Genomic DNA, 16674 nt, shown 5'->3' with positions numbered 1-16674 from the left:
CACTCATAAATACTAATCCATCAATTAGTGAAATTATCGAAATTGGTTGTTATATATGATTGGAAATAGTAATAAACGATATTCCATTAAAGAAAATGAAGTAGCTTGAAAGTAGCATTTTGTTACTTCCATTCCAATTAAAATAACAAAACAAAAAGAAAACATGAGAAGATGCCACATCACTCACTTTTGGTGAATGAAAGGCAACCGTGAATAGTAACCACTTACTCACTCAAAGAATTCAACTTAAACTTCATCACTCAAGGAATAAAATATGAAAATCAACCAAAATGTGTATTCAATGAATTAATTATAACCCAAACAATAATGAATAATGGGACTCATAAATTTATAATAGTATTGTGGGTAAGAAAAATAATTATTCACATGATCAAATGTCAACCCCAATTTTCCTCCTATCTAGTAGTGGCAATCCACCAGCGCGGCGGCGGAGAACACTAGCGGCTGTAGTTTCTCATCCTCCGGCGGCGCCGGTAGGTTGAGATCCAATGCCAACATATTCCTCGCCTTCTCTTCGTGCGACGTCGTTTGGTCACCGGGAATCCTTCCGCTAGCACTAGGCGGCGCGGCCGACCTATGCCGCCGCATGTGGCCGCCGAGGGCCTGCCCGGATCCGAATTCGGAGCCGCAAATGGAGCACTCGTGCATTTTGGACTTGTTGGGATCATTTTGCGTTGATGGTGGTGGAGAAACAGTGGTTAATTTCCTCAACTCCTTTCCACCTTCCAATTCTTGATTTTCCGGCTTCTGATCAGCCTCGCCGGCGGTTTTGGGCTTCTTGTGGCTGGCGCGGTGGCCGCCCAGCGCTTGGAACGACGGGAAGGTTCTGTTGCAGGTCTTGCACTCGTAGACGTAGATGCCTACTTTTCCGACGGCGGTGGTGGCCATCTCGGCGAATTTCCGGCTGCTGAATTTAGCCTTGATTTCGTCGGGCTGCGGAGGGGAATTCCCACGCGCGAGGAGGATCAAGCAGTTGGCCATGTCCTCGTCCTCTTCCGTGCTCCTCGATATCCCGCTTGAGGTGGCCGGAGATGAGTTGTATAACTCCGCGTTGGAGGAGGCGGAGGAAGACGCCCGTGCCCGCTTCGTCCGCTTCCCTTTCACGATCATATTTTGATCGTGAAATTCCTCCAATTTCATCATCCCCAAATAAATAAATTGAATTGGGAGTGAAGAAGAAATTGAAGAAAAGATTAACACAAGACACACTATTATTGAGAGTGGAATTTAAGTGTGAGAGAAAGTGAGAATGAAATAGTGAGGCTTATAATTAAGACCAATATATATTTATATCGTGAATACTCAACCCTTTAGCTTAAGCCAACCAATCTTTCTTGCTTCGGTTTCCAACTATAAAAGTTTGTGTGAATCCTCTGTTTATCTTTCTCCCTACTTTCTTAACCAACCACAATTTCATTTTGTCTTTTTTTTTTATACTAATGAAAATATTAGTATGCATCTTCAACTATTATAGTTATGTTCTGTGTAAAATATGGTAATATAGATCAAAATCGAGTGGCATTTAATAAAGCTAATTAATTGATTAGTCTAAGTCAGAGGCTTTAATGTACGTTAAAATAAAATATGATGGGAAAGTTCATGGTGTGGAACATTGTAACATGATCCCTCAAATTTTATTAATGCTGTTTTCTTGAAGGGCATAGTAATAAATAAATTATTCATTTTAATAATATGGTTTTCTGTTATGGGAAATAAGGGAGTCATTAACACACGCAAATGATTTACTAGTAAACAATAAAATAAATATTTCTTATAAGTGTGATTATGTTTATTTAATGTTAAAATACAATCTCACAATTTGCCAGCGAAAGTGAGAAATAAGCAGAGGCATTAAAGCAAGGGGGATTGCACGTTAAAGGCATGCTCCACCTCATTCACTCCATCTCTTCTTAAACTTAAAGAAAAGTATACTTTAGAGTGAGAGAAGAGAGCATACAAACAAGATTCCACTGGCTTTCAAGCAAACCCCATCAACCCTTTTCGACAACATTATATTCCTTTTTTTCAATATACTTGCTCTCCACTCACTCTTTATCCACTCCTTGTTATAATAGTGAAAATATCGAATATACCACAAAATTAATATACACAGTGAGTCAGTGACAGAACTAGAATTTTACATGCCATTATATTCGCCGTTATATTCGTGAAAATGTATGGTGTGTGTATGTTTAGTACTACATGATAGAAATGAGATCTAGGGTAAGTTTCATAATTTTATTTAGCATTTAGAAGAAAGTACTAATTGAAGTTAAAAATTAAATATATCTATAATTGGGCTATATATATACCCAAGGGTTGCATTTGCAAGAAAAGGACTTGTGTAGGGACACTAAATGCCAGTGGAAAGGATTGTGAAGAGTGTGTGTGCCATAAGAGTAACTATCTATGGACAGTTTGTGACATGTGACTATTAATTCACAGCTTCAAATTTCTTTATCATATACTTTCAGATGATATTTATGTAATAATTATTTTTTTGTAATGATATACAACAAAGGAGAACCCTATAATAAAATAAATTAATTAATCTCAGTGTTGAAGAATCTTTGATTTTATCAACTGGCCTTGCAATCCACGCTTCCAAGATTACTTACGAGTGAAATGACTGTTTTAGGCTTCCTTTTGTTGGACAATCATCAATTATGAGTGAACTATTGTGAAATCTACAACAAATTAAAACTGCCTGTTGCCAGGTACTTGTCTTGGTTAGTTACCAATAAATAAATAAACATTTGTTGTATTTTATCCGATACATCTAATATTTTCAACAAATTAAATAAAAGATGGCACTGGATGCAAGTTGTCATTTTTCTCGAATTTTTAAAAATTTGACAAACTGTTTCCCAAGGTGGAGTTCAATAACACTGGATTATTTCAATCATTTGCAAGTAGATGTATCTTTTGTTGACTTAAACGGATTGATCGTGCGTGGTTGATGTCAACTCACATAACTTCATAAATTTTTAAAGAAAAAAAAACTGATTCTCAATGTATACATTTTTCAAAAATGAAGGAAGTGAGGAGAGTAAAGATAGGCCAAATGGATGAAAAGAAAGATGTTAATAATTTGATCATTATAATTTATATAAGGGCCAATCAACTTTGGTGTTTCTTTCACGTATGTATATCTTAATAATTAAGTAACAAATTTGCATTCTTTGAAAATTCGAGAAGAGGCTAATTTCATAATGTGACTGGTGTATATAAAATAGGTCAATTATACTAAGTCTTACTTTAATACGCAAATTATTGTTGAGTGTGTTAGCTATACTTTGTGATCAACCATTTTACAAGTGTTAGCTAATAAAATTAGAAGTCAACTCAACAAATGATTTTTAAGAAGAGAATAATATTGCGTATAAATTAATTACTACGTTGGGTCGATGCAGACTTGGTGATATAATGTATTCGAATAAATAAAATAAACCAAGAAACTAAAATTCTTTGTCTACGGGAAGTTCAATATTTTATCAAGAAAATATGTAATATTTCGAATTATATTGGATTATTGATGAGTATTAAGAAAAAAAAATTAGATACAACATTTTTAATGTAAAGTGTTAGTATAGTTAGTGGAAGCAACAAATATAGCGGCGGAGAAAGAGTAGAAAGGGACCCCATTTTATTCTTGGCGTAACAAATTCAAGTGAAGTTTAGTTGGCAGTGTCAGGCACGTAAGGAACTAAACACCTATGCCAATCATATTAATTATTTACATTACTAAATATAAACCCTTTTAATGTAAATATGAGTACATTATAGTCATTTTAAATACGGGTATATTATAGTCAAAAGTTAAATGTTGTGTATGAGGTGATGTGCAAGGCACTCATGTGCTCCAACCTAATTAAAATTGTGTGTCACTGTTAAATCACCTCTTTTTGCTTTTTTAGTTGCACTAAGACATGATACAATTTTAATTAATTGCATTCACTTCTGTGTAATCATCTCTGAAGATACTTCTTTTGGATTAATAGTAACAATTTTACAGATCCAACTTGATATAGCACTATGGATGGGGACAAATTTCTCCTCGGAGATTGGGATTGGGGCGGGCGGGAACATGAATTACGTACCCACATACTTTGTCCCGGTCCCTATTCCGACCACTAAGCCAACTCCCCAAAGTAGCAGCTATTAATCCGTTAGTTTAGATGATAGTCTAGATATATAAGAATAATATAAGTTAGCTTACCACATACTTTGTGTGTACAGTGGATACAAGTGGATCTAGTGATGGATGTGTAGAGAGAACCCACTTGTGAAGTGGAAGTTGTAACCAAATGCACACAAAAGAAGGCCCAAAATAGGTGGATAAGTTGGCTATTTAAACTCCCTACTTTCTTTGATGTTGACTTTATGCCAACTCTACTACTTACAATCACACCATACTCACCCCTCTCATCACTCACCAATTCTTATAAACTACCTCTACTTACACCATGTTCCTCAACTAGTATTTTCCTAAATTTGACATATAATTAACTCATTCATCTCATCATATGATTATATTCCTCCTAAAGAGATTGACATTGACTAAAAAATGTAAATATTAATCCTACCTAATACTTACTCATGATGAGAAAGCTATTGCTTAAAGAATGCAGGCATTTAATTGCTTTTACCAAGACTCTTAGCAAGAAACCTCAGATTTGACAATAAATCACCAACCAAACTCAACATGCATTATAAAAGATAATTTGAAATTGAACTTCAACTAAGTTGGACTTCAACTAATCCAGTGACAATGATCAACTGCATTATTACAATTTCTTGCTAATTCTTGGCATCAACTAAAAATTACTCACGTTAATAAATTGCACATTATGGCCCCCAATAAGTTGAGCCCTCATAGTTGAATTAAGCGAACCACGTGCACGCGTTGTGCACCAAGGTTATTGTTTGGGGATGAGACGAATATATAGCACAGTTTCACATGTATATAATGCCTAACTGTCGTCATGGCAATTTTTAACAGCTTAGGCAGCACTAGTATGGACTATGGAGAAATGGAAATTAGAAATTCATCTCTTTCGACTCGTACTATATTTGGAAACTAGAAAACAAGGGCTCCACATCATGCTTCCAAATAGAGTAACTATGTTTTCCACCACAAAACTCAACTAGATTTAGGTTTTCGGTTGTTTCCAGCTTTAGTTGGGCAATGAAAAGCAGCCATTCGGTTTGGAAAGCTCTTAGCCAGCAGCACATCTTCCAAGAAAAATAAACCTATCCACTATTCATACAAATTACTCCATACTTTTACAAGTGCTGTCAATATAATTCACCTCACATTACCATCCTAATTCCTAACCTATGCACACTTGGTAAGTGGTTGGATTGGGCTATGCAAATAATTGTTTTTCATTTATTTTTTAAAAAAATTATTTGGTTTTGAATTTTTTATATTAAATATTACTCTGTATTATGAATTAAAAATAATTATATTTGTAGGATTAAATTATTTTGTAAGATCTTTTATTTTCAATTATAGTCTCTATATCTATTGCATAATTTTAGAATTACAATTAAATACTATATTGGAGTACTATTTATTAAATAATTATACATATTCAATTTTATTTTATTGCAATTGTTTTTCAGAAAATTTAATGGTAAGGAGGATTTTGAAAAATATAAATAATATAGATAATTAACATGATTAAAATAAGAATAGAAATATTTTTTAAATATAAAATTAATAATTATGGATACTATCTGGGTTGGACTGGATCCAAGTTTAGAAGAGACCCAATCAAAACTCGATTCAAGTTTCAATCTATAATAAATCTAACCCATAATTGCTTCATTTCATTAGTGGGCTGGGTCTGAGACTGGGTTGGACCATTTCACAAGTCGGAAGCTGAGATTTCTTATCAGTGTACAACAAATTATTTTAGGCAATAACTACATTGTAATTTGTTAATCTACAAATTTACGCCTGAAAATTTTAAATAGGGCAAAAATAGTACAGTGCTTGAATACTAATGAACTCATCCTAGTGTAAATATCAATATATCATGTTCAGTGGCATGTCTGGTACACCTAAGGCCTACCTTAACTCTTACCAGCAAAAACGACACTAAAGTCGAATATTCAGCATAATTCAATCGAAAATATTTCCACGAAAACAAAATTTCTTATGCATGAGATGAAGAGTCACCTCAAAAGGCTTCAACCATGGCTCCATCGATGTAAACAATTCATTCAGAAAATAGTGTGATAAGTCTTCCATCTCTTAAGTCTCATTCTCATACATGTCCATTTGAGCTACCTTCACTGTCAGAACATACTTTCGACTGAATTATAACCCGAGCTCCTGGAGAAAATGGAAAAGAATGTTTCAACCTACATGAAGAGGAAGAGAGCAGTGTGAACTTGACACTGAATTATGCATATTAAAAGCATTGCATTGCTTTTAGCTCGACGTATATAAGTTTGTTAAAACTAAGGTGGCGTTTGGTTGTCATGACTAATAATCACGAGACTATCCATCTAGGATTAAGTTGTGGGATTATTTTAGTTGGAGGGGGAAGGCTATGACTAATTATCATGAGACTATCCATCTAGGATTGAGTTGTAGTGTTCAATCTCATGAACCAAACATAATACATATTTAATCATGGGATTTAATCTTGGCAACCGAACACCCCCTAACTGTTTAGACGTGAACAATTTAGTAACCATATTTAACAAACACCTTTCTGGCTTGTGGCGGCCTCTCTTTCACACCTGAAGCTATTGAATTAGAAAGTTCTTCATAAGTTTCAGAGACCTCTCGATCGCATTGCTCCTCAAGCAACATTTCAGTAAGAAGATTCTTTTTCTGTTTTTCCAACTAGAATGCATAAAGTAGATTCCATATCATAAGACTGACTGAAAATGTCCACAGGGTCTCATACTTGATACTATATCAAAGGAAATCCTTCCCTAATTTACTGTACTTCAAGAGATGTCTATTGATCCTATAGGAAAATTATATGCTCATTTAGTAGAGTTAAATTAGGAAAGTGCACATTATATAGTGAATAGTTGTTATATTCTCCTTTTCAATGGTGAACAATTATTTTGCCTATATAAGTGGAACAGGAGTAAATAGAAAAAAAAAATTCCTACTTTATATGCAGCTGAGCTTGCTTTGAGAGGAAAGTTCAACTATTTTACATAATGTGCAGCTGAACTCTCTTTATAAGAGAAGTTCAACTATTTTGCAAATTACCTCACAAATTTTCCTCTGGTTACTGTGTACTACTCCTACTAATATTGTAAAGTAATATGGAATTTGTATTATGTTATGTCTGTGCTTCAAGGAGTCAAAGCTGGCACTCTACCGTAATAGACTAAGAGCACTCCCAATGGCGACGGCGAAAATCCGGCGATTTTTCGCCAGATATCGCCGACTTATCGCCGGCCATTGGGAGGATTTCGGCGATTTTTCGGCGAAAATCCTACCGATTTTACGCCAAGCGGCGTTTTAACGCCGGGCTATCGCCGGATCATCGCCGGCCACTGTGGGGAGCTGTTCGGCGATGATCTTTTTTTTTTTTTTTTTTTTTTCCTCAACGGTCATATTCTAATTTCCACCCCTATAAATATTTCATCCTCTTCCTCCATTCATCACCCACAAACTTCATTCACACAAATTTTCAATCTTTTTTCTCTCCATCTTTATTAAATGAGTTCTGATTCATCGTCTCGTGCTCAGTCCGACGAGGAAATATCACATTCTTCTTCCGAAAAAGAGGTACCTCCCGCTCCCACCGGATGGGATGTAGCGGGTTTCGCCAACAACCCAATCAACAACTATATCTCCCGCTGCATACAAAGCGAGATCGCTCGAATGCAGCAGCCACCCCCCCAACGGCCAATCCGCCGGCGGCGCCGATACATCCCTCGCAACCACACTGGTGCGCACGATCGGCTGTTCGCCGATTATTTCGCGGAGGAACCACGTTATCCGGCAGATGTATTTCGTCGTCGGTTCAGAATGCGCCGCTCCCTCTTCCTGCGCATTGTTAATGCGTTGTCCGCGCGTTACCCCGAGTTCCGGCTCCAGCGAGACGCAGCAGGGAAGCCCGGACTATCGCCCCTACAGAAATGCACTGTTGCCATCCGGCAGTTGGCATACGGAGGGTCCGCCGACATGTTCGATGAGTATCTGCAATGCGGCGAGACGACTGGCAACGAGTGCCTGAAGAATTTCTGTCAGGGCGTGCGAGAGATATTTGGGGAGCACTACCTTCGCTCGCCGGACGCAGCTGACTGCCAGTTCCTACTGGATTGGCACTGGAGGACCCACGGCTTTCCGGGGATGCTCGGCAGCATCGACTGTATGCACTGACAGTGGAAGAACTGCCCAACCGCGTGGCGAGGCCAGTTCACCACCGGCTACAAAGGTACGCATCCCACCATCATTCTTGAAGCCGTTGCCGACCAACGGCTTTGGATTTGGCATGCTTATTTTGGTATAGCCGGGTCGAACAACGACCTAAATGTTCTCAATTCCTCGCCCTTTTTCAACGAGCGGATCAACGGGTTAGGCCCCTCCATCGAATTCACGGCCAATGGCAATGTGCATAACATGGGGTACTACCTGGCTGACGGCATCTATCCGCAATGGCCCGTGTTTCTGAAGACGATCAGATGCCCACTCGGAGATAGAAGAAGGTATTTTGCCCGAGCGCAAGAGTCTGCGCGCAAGGATGTGGAGAGGGCATTTGGGGTGCTCCAATCGCGATTTGCACTGGTAAAGGGCCCGACGCGCTTTTTCTACCAGGGGGATATTGCCGATATCATGTATGCGTGCATCATCATGCATAACATGATCATCGATGATGAACACGAAGGCGTCCTCGACGTCACCAACGACCCAAGTGTTGCATCATCGAGTCACGGTGTCTCAACCGAGTCCGCCCGCCAGGGTGTACCGCACAACGAACATGAACGGTTCCAGGCGTTCATGGACATACACCAGAAGGAGGCCCATCAAGCACTACAACACGATATCATCGAAGAATTGTGGGCAAATAGAAACCGCACCCACCGCCCTTGAATTTTTTTTTCTTTGAATTTTTTTTTTGATTTTTTTTTTCCATTCGTGTACTTTTTTTTTTTTTTTAATTTTCTTCGTTGTAATGTGTACCCGTGTTTAATACAATGAACTTTATTACTATTATTTGTTTTATCTTATAAATTAAATAAGCTAGCTTTATTATATATAAAAATAAAACAATTAAATTAGTGATGATGTAAAAATGAAATGTTGAGTTAGGGAGAAATAAGGGAGAAACCATTGCAGAGGTTGGCTAAAAGTTGGCTAAAAACTGGGGATAAATTTTGGTGCTGATGTGGCGCTGATGTGGCAGGAGTTAGGGAGAAATAAGGGAGTTTATCCCCAAACCATTGGGAGTGCTCTAAAGAGTTATGTGGTATGCTGAAGAAGTGAAACAAGGTACATTGACTAAGTTGATCTTATGAAACTATATGTCATCTCTCATTAATATGCTGAAGAACCAACAAGATATAATGGTGCCGACATCAACTTCACTAAACGAAACGGAATCACCTCTTAATCTTTTTCTAACTGGTTGACACAATTTACAAATAAGACAAGAAATAAAAAAATTTCGTGTTTTTATTGTGATGTCACAAACACAATAAGGCTAAAAAAATCTTTATTTTCGTGTCAGGTTAACAAACCACCAGCTGTACTTGTGGTCTGTGTTACTACAAGCAAGTCATAATAAACTGCCAATTTGATCTTATGAATCTACATATGAAAAAGTATATCACTGATGCACGAGTCAATGCACTAAACTGAAATTGATGGTAACAAAAGACAGCTTATGTCTAGTCCTAAGTTTGATAGGAAGCAATAGAAACAGGTATTTAACAAAGACCGACTAGAACAGAAGAGAACCTGCTCCAATTTTTAGCATATTTCTCTCTGATTATGAAGGAATCGTGAGGAGTCTTAGCACTTTCTGATAGTGAGGAGTCTTAGCACTTTCTGATAGCGAGCAGTCATTACTGGCCAAAGCTGTCTGATTTCTTCCCATCGCCTGCGCAGAGAGAGCAAATAGTTCAATAGATAAAACAGCACTAAGCATTAATACTAGAAAGAATAAAGCTTTAGCAAACTAATTTATTTCAACAACTTGATTTAGTTCAGTCCGGATTTCATCAACAGCATGTCTTAGTTCTCCTATGAACTCTATGAAGAGTTTCTGGTGGAACAATACTTTTATCAGTCTAGTAACAAGTACTCATCTTTGCCAAGAAGCATACAGGTATGAGCAACAGAACAGGCAAGCAGCTTAAATGTATATAACCAAGATACTAATGAAGCAAAGACCAGGACATAAATTTTTCTAACTATGAACAGACTAACAGTTCCTTTAAATCCCAATAAGTAGAGCAACTTTGAAAAGAAAAGTGAATGCATCCACAGTAAAACACGCAGCGCAGAAAAAAAAATGGCATTTCATGATTCAGCCCATCTTACACTAATATTAACAAGAAAATAATCATACCTCTAGGGCCAAATCTGCAATGCAATCCCTTAATCGACCAATACGTGTAGTGCTCATAAAATTAGTTGATATTGAGTTTATTGCTTCCTCAATATCCACTAATTTAACATGTGGAAGTTTCCTTTCAATCTTTCTGTGCTTGTAAATAGAAGAGCCAACTACACACCAAAAGATATACAACTTCTGGCACCAGCAAATCCAACATCACAACGATCTAGAAGCATGTTGTGATTTAGCTGTTTCCCTTAATACAGCGCCCACTATAGCAGCTTGCTCGAGACATTCAGCTTTATGAAGTGCATCCAAAAGAACCACACAGGTTTTGGTGTGTATTTTACAACCCTTTAACCTTGTTTCCTCAAATAGTTGATATGCCTCTGTTGCCTTATTCGCTAAGCCCAAGCCTTCTATCACTGCATTATAGCAGGCCGAATCAGGTATACCTCCGTTTTCTTTGAATCTTTCATACAGTTTAACGGCCTCTAATATATTCCCAGTCTTGGAAAGCCCAGATATCATGGTGACATAGGTGATTGCATTAGGTTTCAACCCTTGTTTCTGCATCTCCTGCCAAAACACAAAGGCTTTATTGAACTTCCGAACCTTACAGAGACCATTTATAAGAATGCTGTATGTTACGATGTTAGGTATGCATTTCAAGCTTTTAATAGAGTTCCAGCAGACAAGGGCTTCATCAATCTCTTCTGTCTTAACAAGTGCATCAAGCAAGCAATTCCATGTTTGGATGTTAGGTGTCAAATTATTCTGCATCATTTCCTCTATGATGAGATATGCTTCATCTATTCTGCCCACCTTTCCGAACCCATCTACAAGACTACTATACACAACTACATTCAGTTCCACTCCAATTGATTTTGCTTCTTCAAAAAGCATATAAGATTCGTCAAGCCGGTCAATCTTAGCAAGCCCATCAATAACAGAGCCATATGTCACTACAGTTGGTTGATGACCTTTGGCCTTCATTTCCTCCAATAGCTGGTAAGCTTTATTAACTTTACCTGATTTACAGAATCCATCAATAACAGTATTATAAGCAAGGGTGTCAAGAGCACAACCCTGTTCCTTCATTGCATAGAAGATCTCGTAAGTCTCACGTGCAAAACCAGCCTTTATGAGACCATTTATTAGAATTGAGTAGCTTCGTGTGCATAAGGGGTAAACTGCACTTTGATATCTTCAAACAAGGCTCTGCCCTTTTCTGTTTCACCATCTTTGAAAACACTATCCATATAAGTGTTAAGGAGTGTGAGGTCTGGTGAGGTGCCTTTCCGGACCATTTCCTTGTAAATCTTATGACCATCCTCCTTTCTGCCATTCTTGAAAAAGTTCTTGATTAGGGAAGTATATATAATCGCATCTGGCACCTCGTTAGAATCCAACATCTCTTCATATAATTTGTATGCATCATCTACTCTGCCATGCGTGCCCAAGCCATCTATCAGGGAACAAAATGTGTATTTGTTTGGGCTACAAACTTTACGATCCATGCTGTGAAAGACAGAACAAGCCTCATCCAGTTTATTAGCCTTGCACAATCTGTCATCATTATGTTGACGGTCATTATATCAGGAGCCATGCCAGATGCCTTCATGCCATGTTGTATCGCTAAAGCTGCATCGAGTTTTCCTGCCCGACAAAGCATATCACAAGAATATTATATGTAGAGAGGTTGGGCATGGCATCTGTTCTCATATCACTATAAACTTTTAAGGCCTCATCTACTTTTCCTCTCCTACCAAGGCATGTAAGAAGGCTATTGTATGCAATCACGCTTGGAATAGACCCCTTCATTCTTTGCCTCTCAAGCAACTTATACACTTCATCAAACCTTCCAGCAGACCCATAGCCCATGATCATGGTGTTATAAGCATATGCACATGGAACAGACCTCTTCAGCTCCATCTGTTCGAACAGCTCAACAGCTTCATTCATCCTATTAGCTTTACAAAGAACTCCAATCATGCTGGTAAATGACACATCATCAGGAATGAGACCATGGGATTTTATCTCATGAAAGAATTTCCAAGCCATATCAACTTTGCCAGCCTTACCAAAGCAGTCGATACACACATTATAGAGAACAATGTCTGCTTGAAATGAGTTGCTCTTCATCTCATCTAACAAGGAGAGAGCAGCATCAACCTGGCCATCACGGGCGAATATACGAATTAAAGTCGTAAACAGATGCACACTTACTTCATAGCCTGACTCCTGCATCTGATGAAAGAGGGAAAGCATGAGATTAGGGTGTCAGGCTTACGCACCACAGCCAGTGCCCCTATAAGAGTGGTGTAAGCTGAAAATGCTGGACGGAATTTAAAGTTTCTCATTGTTTGCATAAGATCGTACGCCTCCCTCAACCTTTGCGCCCTCACACAACTAGAAACTAACTCCATGCTAGTCTCGAAAGAAAGTCCAAATCCAGCAAGACTCATTTCCTCCAAAACATGTCCAATTCTATCAAATTTCCTACACCTTGCCATCAGTATCAGAAGCGAATGGTATGTTTCTGGCAGATTCACTTGGTTTGTCGCCTTCTCCACCCATCTAAAGTAGTGAATTGCTAGATTGATATCCTTCAGCTTCCTCAACACTCCAATAACCAGGTCTGGCTCAGGTTTATCATCACACAAAGAGAGAGCTTTTTCCAATGAAGGTCCCCACGGACCACTTTCCAATATATGACACACATTCTCAATCCCTCTCCTAAGAAGTTCATGTGTCCTCATATGAGCATCTCCTCCATTACTATGAGGAGTTCTCCACTTCCCCTCATTGTTGGATCCTTCATTAACATCCACACCACTAGTCCCATCATTCAAAGATGATAACCTTTTAAAAGTGTTATACAAGTAGAACGGTTCCTGCTCAAGCCGCAGTTTCAGCACTGCAGCAACAGAAGGGAGCAGAACCATTAATGAACATAAACATGAAAAGAACAAATATGTTGATACTGCATTAGCAGGAAAGGGAGAATTCCTGTAACAAAGTCAACTTCAAAACCATCTCACAAACATTCAATCCGGAACTAGTGATACTTCAAATGTAAAATCGCAACATACCTGGATTAATGAAAATTGCCCTCATTCTTGAATGCTTGGCATAAGCCAATGGAAGAATCCTTCAGATGGGTATTGGGAAATCAGATGTTTCAATAAGCGCAGCCTTATTCTTTTGTGAGGATTTGTTCAGGCGGTTCAATAACAAAGTCTTTCATGCGAAGGCTCTGATACAGGGGGCTGGAGCAAGAGTCAGTGCCGGAGCCTGGAGGAGTGGGCGGCGTGAATTTCAGAGAGAGTCGAGAAGACGCTGGAGGAGGGAAAACTGAAGCTTTAATGAGTTTAATGGTATTGAGAGAGAGTGAAGATTGAACAGTGAATGAAAAAGCTAGTTAAGATTTGAGAGGAGAAAAAAATACTCATAAATCATCGAAAAGAAGAACCTATAATAAATGAAGAAGTCTCACATAGTTGTTTAGTTTTTTTGCGTATAAGGGTTTAAGAAAGTGTTGAAACACCTCTATGTATTCTAAATTCGTATAAGGGTTTAAGTATGTGACTTTGTGCATCTACAATGTCGACTAAGTTTTTTTTTTTTCAAAATTCAACACTTGATTTCCAATATTCCACCACACAATTTCAAATTTATGCTCAATTCCACCATCTGCATTTAATATCTAGAGGGCAAAAGTTATAGCAATATATAGCATTGGCATACCTGGAAGGCTGGAACACTAATGAAGAAAATTGGAGATGGATTGTAAAGAGGGATAGATTTTATCAGCTCCAATGTTGGGTGATCCATTGCATCTGCCGCTCGCAGTAACCGAAATATATGCTCAATTCCTGAGCTTCCTCCTTCCAAAATCGGAGAATCGACGTCAAATCAGATAGGAAGACAATGTTGCAGTATGAAACACCAATATCTGGTGTCCGGTGACGGGGTTTTCATAATTTAGGGATTTGGGAGTTTCTGTTCGGTTTGGTGGTGGTTGGTGCTGAGCTCGTCGGAATGCAGGTGGTAAGGCTGAGATTCGAGATTAAGGAAGAAGACGACTGAAGGCGGCGCAGAAATCAAACCAGAGCTTCGTGTTGGCTTAACTTTTGGAAGATGGGCCAAAATTCAATACTTCTATTTAAATAAATTTCTTAATACTACTACGTATCATAAAGGCTAAAGCTAACGGATCCTAATTTACAAATGTATCAAAATTAATTTGTATTAGTAGTTTTTTTAATAATTGCTGGTACTTCAGGGACGGAAGGAGAGTATATGCATTAATTTATTTAATTTTAGTATAGACTATTAGTACCTTTCATCTAAATTTTGACATACTTTGACCCAGTATGAGTTTTAAGAAATGTAATGGAAAGTGAGTTGAAAAAGTTGATGGCATGTGGGTCCTACTTTTAAAGTATTAGTTTTATAATAAAATGTGAGTAGGAATGAGTTGGTGGAATATGAGGTCCTACTACCAAAAATAATAAAAATAAAGTGTGTCAAATTTTCAGGGACGGACCAAAATAGTAAATTGTGTCAAAATTTAAGAGACGGGGATAGTAATATTTAACATATTCTTTCAAAATAAAAACACAAAGAATGCATTATAAAAACACCACACACTCTAATTTAGAACAAAATAAATGGCTAAGGTCGCTGAAGACTATTCATATTTTAGAAACAAATAAAAATCATAATTTATTATAGCGAGACGTTTCTTTTGGGTACGAGATTTAAGAATTGGATTTTAAGTTCATAGAAAGTAAAGTTGTCAGATAGGGCAATCAAATCACACCCACCAAGCATTACAACATGAGGTTGAACCAATAGAACACACTGAAAACGTGTCAGAGATTAGCACACACATGTGCACTCACTGCAGTTGTGATTTATGTTGTATGTATGGTGTTAATTTGTGATTTCGTGTTTAAATCAGATGAGACAATCAATTCATAGCCAAGATGTACAACATGTTGAAGCCATTGACGAACCAGAATGCATGGCAGTTGACAACACTGTGTACAAGCCGAGCCTGGATTTTTCAGACGAAGCTCAATGTCAACCGCAGTCGGAAGTTCCCATTATCGACGAGGTTTCTGATGAATTGTTAATGCACGGAATTGAATGTGATGTGGAACATGCTGGAACAGAAGTACAAGCTGGACCGGAAGTACAAGCTGGACCGGAAGTACAAGCTGGATCGGAAGTGCAGGTTGAACCGGAATACAAGCTGGACCCGAAGAGCAGGTTGAACCGGAAGTACATGATGGGCCGGAAGTAGAACCTCCAGAGGAGGAGGTATACATTCCACCGTTTGATTACGTTCCGGACGGCTGCCATCTCCATAACGAGGGACCGCCGACTGATGATGAAGATGAGGAGGTTGACCATTTTATCTCGTCGGCACACATGTGCCGAGATGAGCAGCTGTTTACTTCATACTACAAATCCATTTTCCAGCAACAACATGTGAATCAAGAGCCAGAGACTGTACACCAGACGGGTGAACACGAAGACCAAACAGGGTCAGGGGGGTCAGGGGAGAAAAGGCGGAGGAAGTATTCGCCATATGTGGAAAAGATGAAAATGACAGATAACCCACTTTTCGAGGAAGAACTTGTGGACGAGCTACAAGATATGGATGACCTTGAAGATTTGGAGGGTTTGAAGAAAAGAGGCATAAAGTATACCCCGTTCAAGCTCCTTCCTAATGAGCTTCCGTTGTGGAAGCCTGGTCATGTTTTTAAGCATAGAGATTTCTTCTATGACGTGTTGAGGCAGTACGCAATAATGTCCAGAGGGCGGGTGCACGTGAAAAGAAATGACGGCGACAAACTTCGTGCGATTTGTAGAGAGCAAGGCTGTGAATGGTATGTTTACTTGAGGAAGCTTGAATCACAACGGCCATGATTATGTGGTGATGAATATGCAACGCGATCACGCGCACACATGCTCCCAAGTGTTGGATCAGAAGTGGCTGACGGCAAAGTGGCTAGGCGAGCGTTACATGGAAAAGATCAAAGCCAACCCTCACATTCCACTTGCAGCTATACGGCAATGTGTGGATGAAGATTTT

The 16674-nt window shown here is 38.5% G+C and overlaps 2 pseudogenes across 1 annotated transcript; both read right to left on the bottom strand.

The window, feature by feature from the left end:
* Positions 1–328: 328 nt before the first annotated feature.
* Positions 329–1324, bottom strand: LOC125215531 (zinc finger protein ZAT5 pseudogene; annotated as a pseudogene).
* Positions 1325–7452: 6128 nt separating this feature from the next.
* LOC125210922 (uncharacterized) lies at positions 7453–14705 on the bottom strand (annotated as a pseudogene). The gene is made up of 4 exons (XR_016137290.1): positions 14316–14705; positions 13661–13907; positions 10578–13485; positions 7453–10106 (listed from the first exon to the last, which is right to left on the bottom strand). The product of XR_016137290.1 is annotated as an uncharacterized LOC125210922 (transcript).
* Positions 14706–16674: the final 1969 nt, after the last annotated feature.

Source organism: Salvia hispanica, chromosome 3 (assembly GCF_029641045.1).
Source record: "Salvia hispanica isolate PSC_SH4W2 chromosome 3, Shi_PSC_v1, whole genome shotgun sequence".
Classification (NCBI taxonomy): Eukaryota; Viridiplantae; Streptophyta; class Magnoliopsida; order Lamiales; family Lamiaceae; genus Salvia; species Salvia hispanica.
Note: the sequence above shows the minus strand (reverse complement) of the source record. Positions and strands in the feature narration are given on the sequence as shown.